We start from the raw sequence: 20,809 nt of genomic DNA, 5'->3' as shown, positions 1-20,809 counted from the left end.
TTTATAGCTTGTCAGTCTATTTTTATTTTTTTAATAAATCATTCCATGATTAACCATATAGTCTGTTTCAATTAACTTCACCTCACAGTGTTCTTTAGAAACTCTAATTACAACTTAGACTACCATTCAGAACACCTGCTCTTGTGGGTTTCAGTAATTTCAGCCTTGAATATTTTGACACAAAGAGCTATAATCATTGAGAATTTTATGGTTTTTTAAAAGTATTCTGTGCCCCACCTTACTAGCTAACTACAACCTACTTTATATGCCATGACTTTTTGCTTACTGAAGCTACTGTCTTTTATTTTTCATCTTGAGTCACTAATTTAGGGAAATGTGGATACTTAGCATGAAAACCATGAGCGTCTAGGGTCCCCACTCTCCGCTTATATGACATATAATAGATCACTTCTGCTGCTGCTGCTGCTGCTGCTAAGTCGCTTCAGTCGTGTCTGACTCTGTGCTACCCCATAAACGGCAGCCAACCAGGCTCCCCCGTCCCAGGGATTCTCTAGGCAAGAACACTGGAGTGGGTTGCCATTTCCTTCTCCAATGCATGAAAGTGAAACGTGAAAGCGAAGTCGTTCAGTCATGTCTGACTCTTCGCAACCCCATGAACTGCATCCTACCAGGCTCCTCCATCCATGGGATTTTCCAGGCAAGAGTACTGGAGTGGGGTGCCATTGCCTTCTCCATATTGGAAAACAAAAAAGAGAGATCTGAGCATTAAATTCCTAGAGAGCCCATTCTCTTATCTAATGACATCATTAGGCAAGATGTGTCAAGCTTTCAATGAGATAAAGAATACCACACACACAATGACGTTTTTATCCCAATGTAAGTAATTTAAATGTCTCTAGTTTGCACACACAGCCTAATGGCCAGTGGTAACAATCAGGAGTTAACTGCACATACAATTCTCTATTATGATTAAATTTCCCCTATCAAATCTCTTTCATAACTGACATATGCTAAGCTTCACATTTTTAACTCTCATTATTAGCATGTGGAAGACAAATTAGAAATGTGGGATATGGCAGTATTAATTTCCTTCGGTGGCTCGGAACAAGTTTGGTGGGCATATATCTTGCTGTGCTGTGCTTAGTTGTTCAATCATGTCCAACTCTTTGTGACGCTATGCACTGTAGCCCACCAGGCTCCCCCATCAATGGGGATTCTCCAGGCAAGAATACTGGAATGGGTTGTCATGCCCTCCTCCAGAGGATCTTCCCAACCCAGAGATCAAACCCAGGTCTCCCACACTGCAGCCAGATTCCTTAGCATCTGAGCCACCAGGGAAGCCCAAGAACACTGGAGTGGGGCCTATCCCTTCTTCGGGGTTTATTCCCAGCCCAGGGTTTATTCCCAACCAAGGAATTGAATTGGGGTCTCCTGCATTGAGGGCAGATTCTTTACCAAGGAAGATACCAGGGCATATTCCCTGAGCTACCAGGGAAGCCTGGACATATATCTTAAGCCATCTTATTTCACCTGGAAAGCTATACTCACCTTTCTGGGCTCAAAGAAAATAGGCCTAACTTCAAACGGACAAGGTGTTTATCAGAATTGATGATTTATTGCTCTTTTTGTAATTAATCAGATGTGAATATATTTAACATCACTCCTACCTATCCCACCAATACTCCAACTTTCTTGTCCCCAATTATTTTTATTATAAAGTCCAATATATATCTGCTGCTGCTGCTGCTAAGTCGCTTCAGCCATGTCCGACTCTGTGCGATCCCATAGACGGCAGCCCACCAGGGTCCCCCGCCCCTGGGATTCTCCAGGCAAGAACACTGGAGTGGGTTGCCATTCCCTTCTCCAGTGCGTGAAAGTGAAAAGTGAAAGTGAAGTCGCTCAGTCATGTCTGACTCTTATCGACCCCATGGACTGCAGCCTACCAGGCTCCTCCGTCCATGGGATTTTCCAGGCAAGAGTACTGGACTGGGGTGCCATTGCCTTCTCCCAATATATATCTAACCACTACAAATTCCAGCTGATAAACTAGGATATTTGCTTATGCTAGTCTTAAAACTGAAATTATGCAAGTAGTATAATGAAAAGAAAAGGTTTTGAATTTTATGTCCAAGTGCAATATGAAAACAGCCAACACTAAAAGTGATATCAGATGGGAAATTATGCAGGCACTGTAGGGCATGAATCCAAAACTTGAAATTTCCATTACAGCAACTTCTATATCAGTAGATTACGTCTTGTAAAACTACTTGGTATGATCTAATAGCACATTAGAAGTATGTGCTACCACTTGACCTAGATTTTACTACTGAGGGCAGCAAATGTTAAATAAAATGCCTTCTCTTCTCTGCATTCTCTCTCCTCCTCTGCCACAGACAGCATCAAAACAGACTGTTTTTATTTTACTTCTCTTTGACTAGGTCTACATCTTTTTGGCCTAACTAGTAAACATTTACTTTATTTTTATATTTTGAGATACAAGCTGTATTTCAACCCAGAAGCCATCCATTTCAGTGCTAAAAGCAGCATTAACAGCATTTACTACAATTAAATCCCAATCGTACTCAAGCTTTGAATTAAGATGCTACCCTTGACCTTTGGGAGAGGTGATTTGCCATTAGGTTTATTAGAGTAGCTCTGAAGCATGTTAGAAAGCTGTTTTTTCTTAAATGTAAGATGGATGGAAGTTCAGATGTAATCAAGGGTAGGTTCATTTAGCCCAGCTGTACCACTGAGATTTTGACCCAAGACTGAAGAGTCAGAGATTCATCATATTTAAGAGCCAGAACAAACATTGAGAGGATCTCCTCCTCGCTGAAAAATAAATAAATAACTTCCATAAAGATGAAGCAGATGAGAAGAATTGGTTGCTATAAGGAAACTCATCCTACACCCAAAAAGCCAACAATGTTTGGTATTAACAAAAGGGGATCAGAGAGAAAACGATACAAACCACTGCTTTCTGTGCTGCCTCCATCTTTGTCAAAGGCAATAATCTCAAGAGAGAAACTGTGCCTAGGAGATACTTTCCGGGAAAAATTAATTTCTCTAGTGTTTCAGTTTCAAGATTTCTTTGTTACTCACTCACATCCCCACCACAATAGTCATTTCTCAGGGGAGGACTAAGTAATAAAGTGAAGCCTCCTTTAGGCTGCTGTCAGAACCAGAATGGTGTTTGTGTCACTTGGCAGAAACAAGTGGAATAATCACTAGGTTTTGAACCATTTGAAGGGAGCCTTCCTAGGAGATGGTGAAAATAGCATAGTAACTAACTCTCCATGTCTATTACTGCTGGTGGGCACAGGCTCCAGTCCAATAACAGTGAAAATGATCTGTATCCTTGAAGACATAACCTCAATAACACCCTTTTCTCCCCACCTGTCCTTCTCTTCCATGTACACCTCAAAAATGGAGTCACTTTCGCATCTTCCACTGATAAAACATTTTCATTTTTAGTGCTTAGTCGCTCAGTCATGTCTGACTCTTTGTGACCCTTTGGACTGTAGCCTGCCAGACTCTTCTGTCCGTGGGATTTTCCGGGCAAGAATACTGGAGTGGGTTGCCATTTCCTCCTCCAGGGGATCTTCCTGACCCAGGGATTGACTGATGACTAGACTAGGGTTAATATCTGGATTGGTAGGAAAGGGAAAGAAAACAGATAGCTTGCAGTATCTCCCAGATTAGCTGCAAATGGGCTGGACGTCTGAAAGTAGGGGATGGATTTTTTTTTTTTTTTTTTTAACAAACCAGAGAAAGGTGGACCCCTGTGGTCTTAGTTCTATTGTCCTATCACAAGTCAAAAAGTACCAGAGTTTTGGGGACCAAGTCCACTTTTTATTCATACGCTTATTTTAAATTTCAAAACAAAAAGATTGCTAAAGAAAAAAATGTCTATGTAATCTTTTAATTCTTTCAAAATATGAAGTCAACTTAGTATATTTCATCACACATCTGTCCAGGACAAACAATGGGCAAGGAGATAAGATGTTGTGGTTGAAAGGGCATAAGACTTGTAAACAGCAAGCTGTGAACTTGAGTCCCAGGTTAGCCAATCACTGGCTATTTATACTTGGGTTCTCACATATAGTTTGGAGTTTCTCTTTCATTATCTTTGAAATGAAAACAAGTCTTCCCTGGTGGCTCAGAGGTAAAGAATCTGCCTGCAAAGAGGGAGACCCAGGTTCAATCCCTGGGTAAGGAAGATCCCCTGGAGAAGGAAATGGCAACCCACCACAGTACTGTTGCCTGGAAAATTTCATGGACAGAGGAGCCTGGTGGGCTACAGGCCATGGGGTCACAGAGAGTCAGCTATAACTGAGCAACTTCACTTTCATACTTGGGTTCTCATATATACCTTGGAGCATCTGTTTCATTACCTTTAAAAAGAAAACAGTGACCTGGATTATGGAATTGTTCTAAACATCAAATGAGGTGAATATGTGCAGAGATCCCAAGAATGTCAGTTATAATCATTTTACTCACAATTATATCTTCTCACCCCACCCAAGAGCAATACTGAATTGGGCAGGTACAGCTTGATTGAGAAGCATTTTAAATGAGCACCATTCCCTAATGATTTCAGAGAAAGGTATATGTGAAGATGTTTTCTTAAGTTAGCCCCTACATTCTCCAGTAAGCCTTCACTTTATTTCAAGTGTTTTTTAATCTTTAATCCTCTTATATAGGCAACTGGTGTTCCAACCATGGATAGGGATAGGACCTTATGAATTTTTCCTGACCTGGAATGAAAACGTGCATTAAGGAGAAAAAATTCCAACCAGTATATCATATTTATGATTTAATTTGCCAGGGAAAACAGAATGATTTGTATTTTCTCAGTGGATCCAACTGCTTCTTGTTACTCACTATTAATTTTTTTATGAGTAGGAAGCTGACATTTAGATACATTCTGAACATTGGCTGACATTATTCAAGAGTTTTCAACAGACTAAAACCTTCTACTTTGTTTAATTATATGCTTATCTTATTACTCTCAAACCTATTTCTAGATGATAAATTGTCCTGAAACCATTGTTGTTATGGGGGAGGAGGTGAGTGGGAGTTGGGAGGTGGGGCAGGGGATGTGTTTAAGAAAACAGAGCTACCAAACAGTTATTGGTCATGAGCACGTGGACCAGCATGCCTATTCTTGTAAATAACAACTTTTTGAGTTCAGAGACTTGACTGGAAATCTCTTTTATCTTTAAGGACAAAGATTGCAGGTTCTATGTCTATTTTGCTTCCCATTGGATCATTGGCTTAGTTTAATTTGTTTTTGTTTTCACATCTTTTACTGTAGTGAAAACAAGACCAGGAGTGACTGTGGCTCAGATCATGAACTCCTTATTGCCAAATTCAGACTTAAATTGAAGAAAGTAGGGAAAACCACTAGACCATTCAGGTATGACCTAAATCAAATCCCTTATGATTATACAGTGGAAGTGAGAAATAGATTGAAGGGATTAGATTTGGTAGACAGAGTGCCTGAAGAACTATGGACTGAAGTTCGTGACATTGTACAGGAGACAGGGATCAAGACCATTCCCAAAAAAAGAAATGCAAAAACATAAATGGTTGTCTGAGGAGGCCTTACAAATAGCTGAGAAAAGAAAAGATGCAAAAGGCAAAGGAGAAAAGGAAAGATATACCCGTTTGAATGCAGAGTTTCAAAGAATAGCAAGGAGAAATAAGAAAGCCTTCCTCAGCGATCAATGCAAAGAAAGAGGAAAACAATAGAATGGGAAAGATTAAAGATCTTTTCAAAAAAATTAAAGATACCAAGGTAATATTTCATGCAAAGATGGGCTCAATAAAGGAGAGAAATAGTATGGATCTAACAGAAGTAGAAGATATTAAGAAGAGGTGGCAAGAATACACAGAAGAACTGTACAAAAAAGATCTTCATGACCCAGATAACCATGATGGTATGATCATTCACCTAGAGCCAGACATCTTAGAATGATGAGTCAAGTGTGGACCTTAGGAAGCATCACTAAGAACAAAGTCAGTGGAGGTGATGGAATTCCAGTGGAGCTATTCCAGATCCTTAAAAATGATGCTGTGAAAGTGCTTCACTCAATATGCCAGCAAATTTGGAAAACTCAGCAGCAGCCAGGACTGGAAAAGGTCAGTTTTTGTTCTAATTCTGAAGAAAGGCAATACCAAAGAATGCTCAAACAACCACACAATTTCACTCATCTCTCACGCTAACAAAGTAATGCTCAAAATTCTCCTAGCCAGGCTTCAATAGTACATGATCCATGAACTTCCAAATGTTCAAGCTGGATTTATAAAAGGCAAGGGAACCAGAGATAAAATTGCCAACATCCATTGGATCATCAAAAAAGCAGTGAGTTCCAGAAAAAAATATGCTTCTGCTTCATTGACTATGCCAAAGCCTTTGACTGTGTGGGTCACAACAAACTGTGGAAATTTCTTCAAGACATGGGAATACCAGACCACCTGACCTGCCTCCTGAGAAATCTGTATGCAGGTCAAGAAGCAATTGTTAGAACTGGACATGGCACAACAGACTGGTTCCAAATTGGGAAAGGAGTACATCAAGCTGTATACCACCACCCTCCTTATTTAACTTACATGCAGAGTTCATCATGAGAAATGCTGGGCTGGATGAAGCACAAACTGGAATCATGATTCCTGGGATAAATTTCAATAACCTCAGATATGCAGATGACACCACCCTTATGGCAGAAAGTGAAGAAGAAATAAAGAGCTTCTTGATGAAAGTGAAAGAGGAGAGTGAAAAAGTTGGGTTAAAGTGCAACATTCAGAAAACTAAGATCATGGTATCCAGTCCCATCACTTCATGGCAAATAGATGGGGAAACAGTGGAAACAGTGGCTGACTTTATTTATTTGGGCTCCAAAATCACTGCAGATTGTGACTGCAGCCATGAAATTAAAAGATGCTTACTCCTTAGAAGAAAATTATGACCAACCTAGACAGCATGTTAAAAAGCAGAGACATTACTTTGCCAAGAAAGGTCCATCTATTCAAAGCTATAGGTTTTCCAGTTGTCATGTTTGGATGTGAGAATTGGACTATAAAGAAAGCTGAGCACTGAAGAATTGATGCTTTTGAACTGTGGTGTTGGAGAAGACTCTTGAGAGTCCCTTGAACTGTAAGGAGATCCAACTAGTCCATCCTAAAGGAAATCAGTCTTGAATATTCATGGGAAGTACTGATGCTGAAGCTGAAACTCCAATACTTTGGCCACCTGATGCGAAGAACTGACTCATTTGAAAAGACCTTAATGCTGGGAAAGATTGAAGGCAGGAGAAGAAGGAGATGACAGAGGATGAGATAATTGAATGGTATCACTGACTCAATGGACTGAGTTTGAGTAAGTTCCGGAAATTGGTGATGGACAGGGAAGCCTGGCATGCTGCCTTCCACGGGGTGGCAAAGAGTCAGACATGACTGAGAAACTGAACTGAACTGTAATGAAATACAATTGTAAATCTTTGGGAACTTAATCATAATTCATATTTTAAAATATTCTTGAAAGAAAAGTAATTCTAAAAAGGTGTTTGCCTTGATATCTGCTATGCATATCCTAAAGCTATTTCTACAGCTTCATTTCTCCTTGCTGCTATAGGTTTTAAATGGGAACTGGATTGAGTCTATTCCCTACTTGACTATATTCTGGTGTATTAATTAAAAAACAGAGGGTGTATTAATCGTATTTTTAAAATGTTTATATATTTTATAATGCTTTGACATCTTGGTGGTTTATGGACTTGGGGAGGAACTGACCCTACAAAGGTCAGCTGATTCCTAGAGATAGCAAACAACTCACCTTGAGCAAGACCTTGATGCACTTAACCATCAAAGTGATGGACAGGAAGGCCTGGTGGGTTGCAGTTCATGGGGTCGCAAAGAGTCGGACACGACTGAGCAACTCAACTGACTGACTGACACACCCTAATCTTGTCAGCAACTGTTACTGCCTTGATCCTTATCCATACCTCCCCCCTTCTGCCTATCTATCCCCCAGGGAGGGGGTCAAGTTCTTGAAACTTGGCCTACTGTGTTCCCCTTTTGCCTGGCAAAGAAATAAAGCCACTCTTTCCTTTTCCATAACTCTGTCTCCATATTTCTGTTTAGCATCAGTGCACAGAGAGCCAATATTTTGGCAACAAATTGAAATGTGTGTGTGTGCTTAGTCTCTCAGTCATGTCTGACATTTGTGACCCAGGGACTGCAGCCCGCTAGGCTCCTCTGTCCATGAAATTCTCCAAGCAAGAAGACTGGAAAGAAAGTGAAAGTGAAGTTGCTCAGTCATGTCCAACTCTTTGCAACCCCATGGACTGTAGTCTACCAGGCTTCTCCCTCCATGGGATTTTCCAGGCAAGAGTACTGGAGTGTGTTGCCATTTCCTTCTCCAGGGGATCTTCCCCTCCCAGGGATCGAACCCGGGTCTCCCACATTGTAGGCAGACGCTTTACCCTCTGATCCACCAGAGGAACCCTTAAGTGAATAAATTACAAACTAAATCAACCATATATTCTGACTTATATATAAAAAAGAGGAGGAGGATGGAAGCAACACAAATTACTGTAAGTGAGCGGCCCTTCACTGTGTGGGTACCACACAAGTTCTCCAGTTGACTCCACCATTAGACTTGGCTGCAGACACCATCCAGGAACCAGAGCTGCTCTTTCCATCACACCAGGAGGGAACCTTCTTTGTCACCGGGGCATGGAGAGAACCCAAGTCTGCACCTTCAGGCACCTCTTCTGCCAGGCTCCAAGCAGAGGGCTTAGCCTGAGTTGTGTTCTTCATCTTCTTCTCCTTCAGGTTAATGGTGGTAAAATGAGACAAAGGAAGAGCCTAGAACTTGGGTACCTCCACTTTCTGTAGTTGTTTTATTTTCTTCTCCTTCTGTAAGTGACTTTTTTGAATCAAAAGAGAAATGGCCTATTTCCACAGCTCTCCTCAGTGGGATTTTGGGCTTAAAAGGTTTTCCATCATGGGACAGTTGTTGAGCTCTTATCATTCCTAACTGCTCCTCATCCTCACCCTCTTGGGTGGTTTTGAGTTCTCTTCTTCCAAACAAAGGCAGGAGGATTCAGGAGGGAAAGAGCTCCATGTGGAAAATGTAGGTCATCCAGAGGACCCAAGACGTGGTGGCTACGAATAGATTCTTCCCACAGTGCTTCTTCATAAATGTGGACTCCTACAAGGGCAGTGAACATCACATCTTCCCTTGAACTTGATTTGGGTTCTTCTTCCCATACACAGAAGATCCTAAAAAGTGCTGAGAAGCAAGAGTCAGAAAATGCAGCAAGAGGTGTTGGAAAAGAATGCAAAATTCAAGAAATGTAATCCTATAGATGCGGGGCTCTACAAATTTAAAGCATGGAAACTGGATTCTTGAATTCTTTATAGTGGATGCATTTTGCCTAAGAAATTGCCAGAGAAGCCACCCACCATGCCTATTGGCTTTGATTTTGAAATGGAGAAAATAATCAAACAGAGAGAAGCAAAGAGGGTATTGGAAGATAAACACTTTAAATTTATGGAAAGCCTTGCCTTTATCATATCTTGTTAGGTGTTGTGGGTGTTCCCCCCCCCCAAAAAAAAAGAATACTGGAGTGGGTTGTGATCTCCTTCTTCAACTTGAAAAATGAAGGTCCAATTTCCCCATCTTTAAATAAAGAAAATCAGTGCAATCACACCTGCACTGCCCAGTCATTGTGAAGACTAAGATCACTTACGCAAGCAACAAGGACAGTGCCTGAAATATAAAGTTTAAAACCATGTGATTTCTCTTCTATTTCTATCAATATCTCTCAGTTGAGTTCAGTTCACTCAGTCATGTCTGACTCTTTGCGACTCCATGGACTGCAGCACTACAGGCTTCCCTGTACATCACCAACTTACAGAGCTTACTCAAACTTATGTCCATTGAGCCAGTGATGTCATCCAACCATCTCATCTTCTGTCGTTCCCTTCTCCTCCTCCCCTCAATCTTTCCCAGAATCAGGGTCTTTTCAAATGAGTCAGTTCTTTGCATCAGGTAGCCAAAGTATTGGAGTTTCAGCCTCAGCATCAGTACTTCCAATGAATATTCAGGACTGATTTCCTTTAGGATGGACTGGTTGAATCTCCTTACAGGCCAAGAGACTCTCAAGAGTCTTCTCCAACACCACAGTTCAAAAGCATCAATTCTTCAGTGCTCAGCTTTCTTCATAGTCCAGCTCTCACATCCATACATGACTACTGGAAAATCCATAGCTTGGACTAGACGGACCTTTCTTGGCAAAGTAATGTCTCTGCTTTTTAACATGCTATCTAGGTTGGTCATAATTTTCTTCTAAGGAGTAAGCATCTTTTAATTTCATGGCTGCAATTGCCATCTGCAGTGATTTTGGAGTCCCCCAAAATAGTCTTTCACTGTTTCCATTGTTTTCCCATCTATTTTCCATGAGGTGATGGGACTGGATGCCCTAATCTTAGTTTTCTGAATGTTGAGTTTTAAGCCAACTTTTTCACTCTCATCTTTCACTTTCATCAAGAGGCTCTTTAGTTCTTCTTCATTTTTTGCCATAAGGGTGGTGTCATCTGCATATCGGAGATTATTGATATTTCTCCCGGCAATCTGATTCCAGTTTGTGCTTCATCCAGCCCAGCGTTTCTCATGATGAACTCTGCATGTAAGTTAAATAAGCAGCGTGACAATATAGCCTTGACATACGCTTTTCCCGATTTGGAACCAGTCTGTTGTTCCATGTTCTAACTGTTGCTTCCTGACCTGCATAGAGGTTTCTCAAGAGGCACATCAGGTGGTCTGGTATTCCCATCTCTTGAAGAATTTTCCACAGTTTGTTGTGATCCACACAGTCAAAGTCTTTGGCATAGTCAATAAAGCAGAATTAGATGTTTTTTCTGGAACTCTCTTACTTTTTTGATGATCCAATGGATACTGGCAATTTGATCTCTGGTTCCTCTGCCTTTTCTAAATCCAGCTTGAACATCTGGAAGTTCATGGATCATGTACTATTGATGCCTGGCTTACAGACTTTTGAGCATTACTTTACTAGCATGTGAGATGAGTACAATTTTTCAGTAATTTGAGCGTTCTTTGGAATTGCCTTTCTTTGGAACTGGAACAAAAACTGACCTTTTCCAGTCCTGTGGTCACTGCTGAGTTTTCCAAATTTGCTGGCATATTGAGTGAAGCACTTTCACAGCATCATCTTCTAGGATTTGAAATAGCTCAATTGGAATTTAATCATCTCTACTAACTTTGTTCATAGTGATGCTTCCTAAGGCCCACTTGACTTCACATTCCAGGATGTCTGGCTCTAAGCGTGTTATCACACCATCATGATTATCTGGGTCATGAAGATCTTTTTTATACAGTTCTTCTATGTATTCTTGCCATCTCTTCTTAATATCTTTTGCTTCTGTTAGGTCTATACCATTTCTATTCTTTATTGTCCTATCTTTGCATGAAATATTACCTTGGTATCTCTAATTTTCTTGAAGAGATCTTTAATCTTTCCCATTCTATTGTTTTCCTCTATTTCTTTGCATTGATCGCTGAGGAAGTCTTTCTTATTTCTCTTTGCTATTCTTTGAAACTCTGCATTCAAACGGGTGTATCTTTCCGTTTCTCCTTTGCTTTTTGCTTCTTTACTTTTCTCAGCTATTTGTAAGGCCTCCTCAGACAACCATTTCGCATTTTTGCATTTCTTTTTCTTGCTGATGGTCTTAATCACTGCACCTTGTACAATGTCATGAACCTCGGTCCATAGTTCATCAGGCACTCTATCAGATATAATCCCTTGAATCTATTTCTCACTTCCACTGTATAATCATAAGGAATTTGATTTAGGTCATACCTGAATGGTCTAGTGGTTTTCCCTACTTTCTTCAATTTAAGTCTGAATGTGGCAATAAGGAGTTCATGATCTGAGCCACAGTCAGCTCCTGGTCTTATTTTTGCTGACTGTATAGAGCTTCTCCACCTTTGGCTGCAAAGATAAAATCAATCTGGTTTCAGTGTTGACCATCTGGTGATGTCCATGTGTAGAGTCTTCTCTTGTGTTGTTGGAAGAGGGAGTTTGCTATGACCAGTGATTTCTCTTGGCAAAACTCTATTAGGCTTTGCCCTATTTCATTCTGTACTCCAAGGCCAAATTTGCCTGTTACTCCAGGTGTTTCTTGATCCTACTTTTGCATTCCAGTCCCCTATAACGAAAAGGATATCTTTGTAGGTCTTCATAGAACCGTTCAACTTCAGCTTCTTCAGCGTTACTGGTCAGAGCATAGACTTGGATTACCATGATATTGCCTGGTTTGCCTTGGAAACAAACAGAGATCATTGTTGTTTCTGAGATTGCATCCAAGTACTGCATCGGATTCTTTTTGACTATGATGGTGACTCCATTTTTTCTAAGGGATTCTTGCCCACAGTAGTAGATATAATGGTCTTCTGAGTTGAATTCACCCATTCCAGTCCATTTTATTTCACTGATTCCTAAAATGTCAATGTTCAAGCTTGCCATCTCCTGTTGACCACTTACAGTTTACCTTGATTAATGGACCTAACATTTCAGGTTCCTAGGCAATACTGCTCTTTACCACATCAGACTTTACTTCCATCACCAGTCACATCCACAAGTGGGTGTTGATTTTGCTTTGGCTCTGTCTGTTCAGTCTTTCTGGAGTTATTTCTCCACTGGTCTCCAGTAGCATATTGGGCACCTATTGACCTGGGGATTCCATCTTTTAGGGTTCTATCTTTTTGCCTTTTCATACTGTTCACTAAATTAAGTGTATCATGTAAAAGGGACTTCTATGTCATTCAGTAGTAAGGTGATAAGAGGATACTGAAGGATTTTCAAGGAAACAGATTACATATTCTCTACCAGTAGTGAATATCAGGATTAATCTTAGAGTCTCATCAAAAAGATCTTAGAGATTATAAATTACAAGGCTGGATTGTCATAGGTACTACATATTTTTTTCAAAAGATTTACAATTGATTCTTATATGAATGTTTGTTAAGAATCCTTGAAGTACTTTTTTTAGCAGGTATATTTGTTGTATGAGATTATGATGCTGCCATATTTCTAATTCTTCTCTTTTTTTTTGTACATTCAATGAAATTTTATTTCATTCAAGATGCCATGAACTAAGGGGCTTCCCTGGTGGCTCAGTGGTAAAGAATCTGACTCACAAATGCAGGAGATGTGGATTTGATCCCTGGGTAGGGAATATCCCCTGAAGAAGGAAATGGCAACCAACTCCAGTATTCTTGCCTTGGACATCCCATGGACAGAGGATCCTAGTGGGCTACAATCCAGGAATCACAAAAGAGTCAGACAGAATTTAGTGACTAAACAACCATGAACTGAGCCAGGCACCAAGGATACAAAAAAAAAAAAAATGAGCTGCAATTCATGATCTCAGAGATGTCTTTAGTGAAAGACATGTACGTCAAAGAAATAACTATTAGGAGATAGAGATGCTATTATATTAGCATATTTACCATTCAATAGAAGCTCAAAGGAAGGAACTCTGCCATGACCCATCTCTGGCTTCAATTGTAGCTAGGTTTTTTACTGCCAAAAATAAGAAGCATTTTAGTACAAGCTATGAATCCTTTGCTTTCAAGCAGCTGATCTGTACTAGCAGTTCCCAGGTCCTAATAGGTCCCAGTGCATAATACCATTGCCAAGAGGCCTGGTACAAATCTCTGAGCAGAGCCTCTCAGACTGGAGGATGTCTGAGTTCTAATTATGAATTCTCCTTTACCCTTAGTTACACTGTCCCCAGTGGGCAGTTACTTAATACTTAATACCCATGACCTACTTCCCCAGTCTATAAAACTGGCACAATAATACTTATCTGCTTTTTATGATTTGGCATTCAGCAGTTAGATAGCATTTTTATTTTAAAGGAATCTTATAGTCATTAGCTAGTTTTTTCCTAACTAGCAGTGCCTGCCTCACAGGGATGGCATGAAGGTGAATGAGTTAATGTTGGCTAATGCTTTGAAGTTGCGAAGACATTTCCACCATTGTACAAGAGCTGACTTTGGCATCATGAGGTTTCCCAGACTTGCTTGCTGCCAGAGTCAGTGCTTGGGGTGGGGGTGGGGTTGATGTGCAATGCTCTCTTCCCTCACCTCTCTTAAACAGTTCACCAGCAGAATCCAGCATGGATTCAGAGGCAACATTTTAAACATTCTTATGTCATGTAAGAACATCCCTTCCAGTGATAAGTACAAACTAGATGGGCAAAGCAGAACTACACTCCCAGGTATCCAAATGTTTCACCTCCAAGTTCTTCCTAACAACAGTGAAATGGCTGGTTGGAGCCAAGGGAGTTCAATACTCACCAAGTCAACAGGTAACACAGAATTAAAGGGTTTGTATTACAACATGGGAAAAGTACATTTTTCTAATTATGTAGCTGGTGAAAATATCTATCTCTATTGATTTATGCCTTCACATACTAAGTAAATTGGTATTTTTTAGAAGATATGTACTATACAGCAGTTTGGGGTTTTGTTTTTCTTTAAACACAATCAAACCTTTGACTAAGATTATAATTTTGTGGTATCCATCCTAGGGAAATAATAAAAAATTGGACATTATTACTTATGATTTTGAAAAAAGGAGTGGCATAAATATCCAATTAGAGAATAATTGTTAAGATTATATAAAATTCATAAAAGGAAACATTTTAGGCACTTAAAATTATTTTTAAAAGATGTTTACTTGAAAAAGAGAAATTTTCCAAATAAGTAAAAAAATACAAGAGAGAATATGCCTTATGATCTCATTTATATGCATCAAAATTGGTTAGCTCTGGATGGTAGGATTATCAGTGAGTTTCAATTTCCTCATTTGATATTTTGACCTTGCTCAATTTTGCAATTTTACATAATAAGCAGTCCTGCTTAACTAATCAGAAAAATTATGGTAGTTTAATGCCAATTCTGAGACAAGCACTCTTTCATTCAGCTCCTCTCCTACTTCTAATGGCATTATTATGAAGACTTGCTATTATTTATAATGGTTACCATTTACTTAGCATTGGGTTGTATGATTACAGGTATCATCTCATTTTTGTAAGGCTTTAAAAGTGACCATTCCACCACAGTATATCTATGTGAACCTTGAAAAAGTTACTTGATTATAGCACCTACCAACACTCAGCTTGTATTACATCTGTTTTCAGAAATATTTTCTTTCTTAATTTGATTTCTATATTTTTAGGAGCAAAGACTAAGTTCTGTACATCTAGTATACCATATTTCCTAGTACTAAATAAACATTACTACAAAGAATTGTTCCCATATAGTGTCATCTTATCTAACTGCACCTGAATCCTCCTATTTTATGCCTATATCTACCCAAAAGGCCAAAATGAACTTCTTGTCAACTGGTAGTCTTCAAACCAACTTACCTCCTCTCCCATTAATTCATTCATCCAACAAATTCTCGGTGATCACCTACTACATGCCAGGCACATTTCTAGGCACTGTATAAAGAGCAATGGAAAAAAAAAAAAAGAAAGCATAACCTCTCTTTAATGGAACTTACACTCTTATAAGAAAAACTGATAATATACAAGACAAGGTATGCGCATGGTCAATGGTAGTAAGATCAGGGGGAAAACCTAAAGTAGAGAAGACGTACAAGAAAAGTCAGGAGAGAGGACTGAATTTCAGTATGGCCAGCAAAGGTCTCACTGAGAAAGTGGGACTTTCAGTAAAACCTGAAGGTAGTGCAGGAACAAATTATGTGACTATCTGGGGAAAACATTCCAGGCAGAGAGACTAACCAGTGCAAAGGCCTTGAGGTAGGTCTGTGACTGGTTTGTTTGAGAGCAAGGCCAATCTGGCTAAAAGTAAAGGGTCAAACTGTAAAAGATACAGTCAAACATTGGAAAAGGGCCAAGTTGTTTAGGGCCTTGCTGGCCATGGTAAGGAGTTTGGTTTTTATTCTGAAAGAAAAGAAGAGTAGCTGGTATATTATGAGCAAAGGAGTGACATGAATTGTGTTATCAGTAAAACTTCAACTTCTGTGCTACAAGCAGACAGGCAGGGAAAGGAGAGGAGCACTGGAACTCTTACACTCCAGGTGAGAAATGATGGTTTACACAAGAGTGAGAATCATGTAGGTGCTAAGAATTGGGTTTTGCAGAGAACTTGCTGATATATTATATACTATTTACAATAAGAGGAACCTGAACATTTCTAGAGTTTGGACATAAGCAACTCAAATGATACAGTTACCATTGACTGAGATGAGAAAGATTATGAGTGGAGAAGGTTTGGGGAAAACATCATGAGATCAGATTTGCTGTTATTCAGTCACTAGGTCATGTCCAACTCTTTGTGACCTATGGACTGCAGCATGCCAGGCTCCTCTGTCCTCCACTATCCCCTGGAATTTGCTCAAATTCATATCCATTGAGTCAGGGATGCTATCTAACCATCACATCCTCTGCTTTCCTCTTCTTCTTTTACCTTCAATCTTCCCCAGCATCAGGGTCTTTTCTAATGAGTCAACTCTTCACCTAAAGTGGCCAAAGTATTGAAGCTAAAGCTTCAGCATCAAGCCTTCCAATGAATCTTCAGGGTCGATTTCCTTTAGGATTGACTGGTTTGATCTCCCTGCTGTCCAAGGGACTCTCTCAAGAGTCTTCTCCAGCACCACAGTTCAAAAGCATCAATTCTTTGGCTTTCAGCCTTCTTTATTGGTCCAGCTCTCACATCCATATGTGACTACTAGAAAAACCATGGCTTTCACTATGTGGACTTCTGTTGGTAAAGTGATATCTCTTCTTTTTAATACACTGTCTAGGTCTGTCATAGCTTTCCTTCCAAGGAGCAAGCATCCGTTGGTTTAATGGCTGCAGTCATTGTCTCCAGTGACTTTGAAGCCAGAGATCAAGTTGGGTTGTGTTAAGTGTAAAATGAGACTTCCAAGTGAAAATGTTGAGTTGATGGTTAGATATGTTAAGTTCATGGGTCAGGGATAAGTTCTCGAATGGACAAAGAAAAGTAAGGATCAACAGTGTATAGATATTGCCTGAAGTCATGAGATCATCCAGCATTGCCAATCATACTTAGAAGCTTATGAAATAATAAGTAAAATGTTGTAAGAAGGCCCTCTTCCCTAAAGGTAGAAAGAAATAATGGTCACACTTCTATTTACAGCAGGAGGTTCACCACCCTAAAATCCTAGGAACACCAGTGTTCTCCAGATTTCCAGCTGGATCTTTCACCACTAATACAGTTAGAGTTCTTATTTATTCCCCACTACTCTGGCCTCATCACTGATGGCAGAAAGTAGTAAAGTTAAAAGTAGTTTTGGCCTGTATCAGCTAGTTCACAAGACCACAAACTTTGCCACCAGTAAGAGCTTACTAGAAACATAAAATCCCAGGTCCTATTCTAGACTTACTTCTTAAGTATATTAAAGCTTGAGAAGTGCTGTACTAAAGAACATTAGGACATAGGAAGTTTATAGGAGCCTCTGAGAGGCCTAGAAAATCATCTTGGAGACTCTGCATGCAAAAATTATCTAAGTATCAGGATGCTCGTGGGTGTGAGATATTGTGGGGACAGGCAGCACACCTCTCAGAACAGAACACACCCACAGAAAGTTCTGCTATCGCTGCATCCAGAAAGTTAATACCAATCTGAGGCCATGAAGGTGAGCTTGATTTGCAGAACTTGGATCACTGGAGGCAGGAAAATGAGATGCAGCTTATGTTTTATGATGGAAGAACTCATAACATTCAAGAGATGCTGGTGGCCACAAATATAATAAATGTTCTAAAGACTGCTGGGAAAATGTAGATAAAATAAGAAAGCCAAGTATCCTAGAGACTGAAGTTAGATACTCAGAAAATATGCATTAAAATAAGAAAGCCCAATATTTTTGGTGAAATCAAAGATAAGGACATACCAAATTCAGATACTTGGTATGGACAAAGAGTAGATCTAATACTCTTAGTAGCATAATAACAACAGTAGGGGGAAAAAAAGTAGTAGACAAGTCTGAGCAAGAATGAATGAGAAAATCTAAGTCTAAAGATAGATTCCAAGTCAGCAAATGGGGCCAAGAACAAGAAGGTGTGGTGGTTTTGTTTTGCATCAGCTTGGCAAAGCTAGAACTTTGTTTCCCAGAACCTTCTTTCCTACGGGGTTCTAGGTGGGAACTGGCCAAAAGAGAAACTGGCAAGATACAAGGGTCAGAAATGACACAGGGGTGATTACTCTCTGAGAGTCGGTGGTTGGATGCAGTAAGAGACGATGCACAGGTGCTGTGGGGTCCAGCTTGTGGTCCCTTTCTCCCACTCCAGATCCAGCTCTTCCTGCTGAGAGCTGGTCTGATGATGCTGGAGACTGCAGGTCCATCCCCATATGAAGAGTCTTCCCTATTCTTCCCACCAGCTCTCCTGTGTGTTCACTCCTAGCAGTGAATGAACCTGGCTTTAGGAGAGCTGCTTAACAAAAATACTCTCTGATCTTCCAACTCCCCTTTCCAGACTCTATGTCTCCAGCTTCTCCTACAAAACATAGACTAAATTCTAGTCCCTGTTTCATAATACTTATATTGCTTCTGCTTCCCCAGTTGAATCCCAACCAACAGTTACTGCCACCAGAATTAGCTCCAGAGAACAGACATTCACATAACAGTGGGAATCTCAGGAACTACTGCTCTGATAAAGCTGGACTTAAAGGCATCAGTGACCCTGTGCTCGTTAGTCAAGAGGACATTGGTTGGCCCTGGCATGCTACTGCAAGACAGTTATTTAAACATCATATATTATCACATAATCAGATAATTATAGTACATAAGGTTTCAAGTGAACAAGAAATTGCAACCAGATAATATTAGTATTTTAGTGAAAATTAAAAAATACACTGGTTGGTTTGCCACTCAGTGCACTGCAGAGCATGGACAAAGAAAATCATGAACACAAGCCTATTAACTCCCAACTCCAGGTCTGGGGAAGGGACTATATAACTCTTAGATTTATGTCTTCTTGGCTAAGTAATAATTATGTTTCTCAGCAGGGGGAGTTGATGCATCAGAGGAAACCCACTCATTAGCTCTCCTGAAGCAAGGTGCAGGTGGCCAAGCTGGAGTCTGCAGGTAAATCTGGGGCTCTAGGCTGCCCAGCTACCAGAGTGGACCCATAAAGGGCGAAGCTGGTGGAGAAACCCAAGGAAAACTGTTGCCTCGGCACTGCCACTGTTTCTGAAGCCTCAGAACCAAAACTCAAACTCAAAGTTTAATCCCCCACGTGGCTGAATTACAGTGCAAATTGAAATTCACAGTCTCACAGGGTCTGTCTTATAAGTATATATCAATAGAAAGATGGATGGGAAGAAATCAAGTCATATCCTTAGGAATAGGAATCTTTTTTTTTTTCATTTTTAAAACTTCCAAGGGTAATTGTAATAATAGAGTAATAATAATATACTCAATCAAATAAAACTGCAATGAATAAATGCAAATTACTTAAAGGAATGGCAAGCTTGGATTGGATTTCAAACTTGTCATTTGCTTTTGTGTTAACAAATTGGCTGATTCACTGTATTTCCCACATTTTATAGAATCATGAAATTTTAAAGTGGAGAGACTGTAAAGTTCTCTATTTTTTAGCCATATACATAGTTTCCATGTATTTTTATTCTACTCTTCCATGTGCGTTGACTTAGGTTGCTAAATTTGTTCTGAAGGTTTAGCATGCTAAAATATAAAGTCACAGTAGAAACGATCAGCATTGAGTTTTGGACTATCATTATCTGTGGGTTAGGTGTAAAAGTGGAGAAGGCACAGAGGATGTTTCCACTCCTTTTATAATGTTTCGTTTCTTAACTAAGTGCTAGAAACAGTTATTTGTTCTCTTACTTTATACCATAATTTTGTATGACTGAAACCTTTTGCCAAAATAAGATGGTAAAAATAGATTTTGTTTGGGCCTCATAAATAGATTTTTCTTTATTTTATCTTTGGTACAAAGATTTTAATGAAAGCCATTTTATGTTGGATGAAAGGCTTCTTCACAGCCAGCCAATGAATTATAGAAAGCAACTGTCAGGAAATCTGGTTTCTGCTGAAATGCCTTTTCAAAATTTGCATTAAGTTTTATAGATAGAAAATGTTGAAAAAGATATTATTTGAACAGATTCAAAATAAAGACTTCTTCTGGATGCAAGCAATGCATGAAATTGTCTGCCTTTTCCTACCCACTCCAGCGAAGAAACAACAGTGAGTTTGAGTGATAAGAACTGGATTCTTGCCAGAACTCTGGCCTCTGCAAACTGGAAGGCCCCAGCTCAGGGAGGGCTCTGAAAGGCTTCTGCTGACTCCAGAAGTGCCAAAGGGGAGGGGAGGAGCCTGGCACTAACACAAAAGAAAAAAAAAATCAAAGTCACCATTGTTCCCTTTTATCTTGAAGTATCCTTAAGGAAGAGAGAATAAGAGAGGAAAATGGTTCTCAGGAATAGTGAGAGCATCTTTATATATAAATATATATATATAGTTCTAGTTTTCAGAAATGATGATATTTGGGTCACTTAGCTCTGCCTTTAGAAACTTCCAAAGACAGCATCTCCTAAGCATGTCTCAAATAGCTTGCTCGATACACATGGCTTTTGTTTATTCTTATTCACCTTGGTTTTCACATTTTTCTACATGGCCTCCAGGAATGACTTTGATGCTGAATTTTTCTGGGAAAAAAATAAATAAGTAAATACAGAAGTCATATACACACGAAATGCAAAAATAGAAATCAATGGGATCAAGTGTTTTTTCAGAAACCT

The 20,809-nt window shown here is 39.7% G+C and overlaps 1 long non-coding RNA gene across 1 annotated transcript; it reads right to left on the bottom strand.

Annotated features, from left to right (window-relative positions):
* Positions 1-4,929: 4,929 nt before the first annotated feature.
* Positions 4,930-15,486, bottom strand: LOC138987817 (uncharacterized). Its single transcript, XR_011464111.1, has 3 exons — positions 15,427-15,486; positions 13,502-13,574; positions 4,930-9,259 (listed from the first exon to the last, which is right to left on the bottom strand). It is a non-coding gene; the product is annotated as an uncharacterized lncRNA (long non-coding RNA).
* Between the last annotated feature and the right edge of the window lie 5,323 nt (positions 15,487-20,809).

This window comes from Bos mutus, chromosome 5 (genome assembly GCF_027580195.1).
Source record: "Bos mutus isolate GX-2022 chromosome 5, NWIPB_WYAK_1.1, whole genome shotgun sequence".
NCBI lineage: Eukaryota > Metazoa > Chordata > Mammalia > Artiodactyla > Bovidae > Bos > Bos mutus.
The sequence above is the reverse complement of the archived record's forward strand: the minus strand, read 5'-3'. Positions and strand labels throughout refer to the sequence as shown.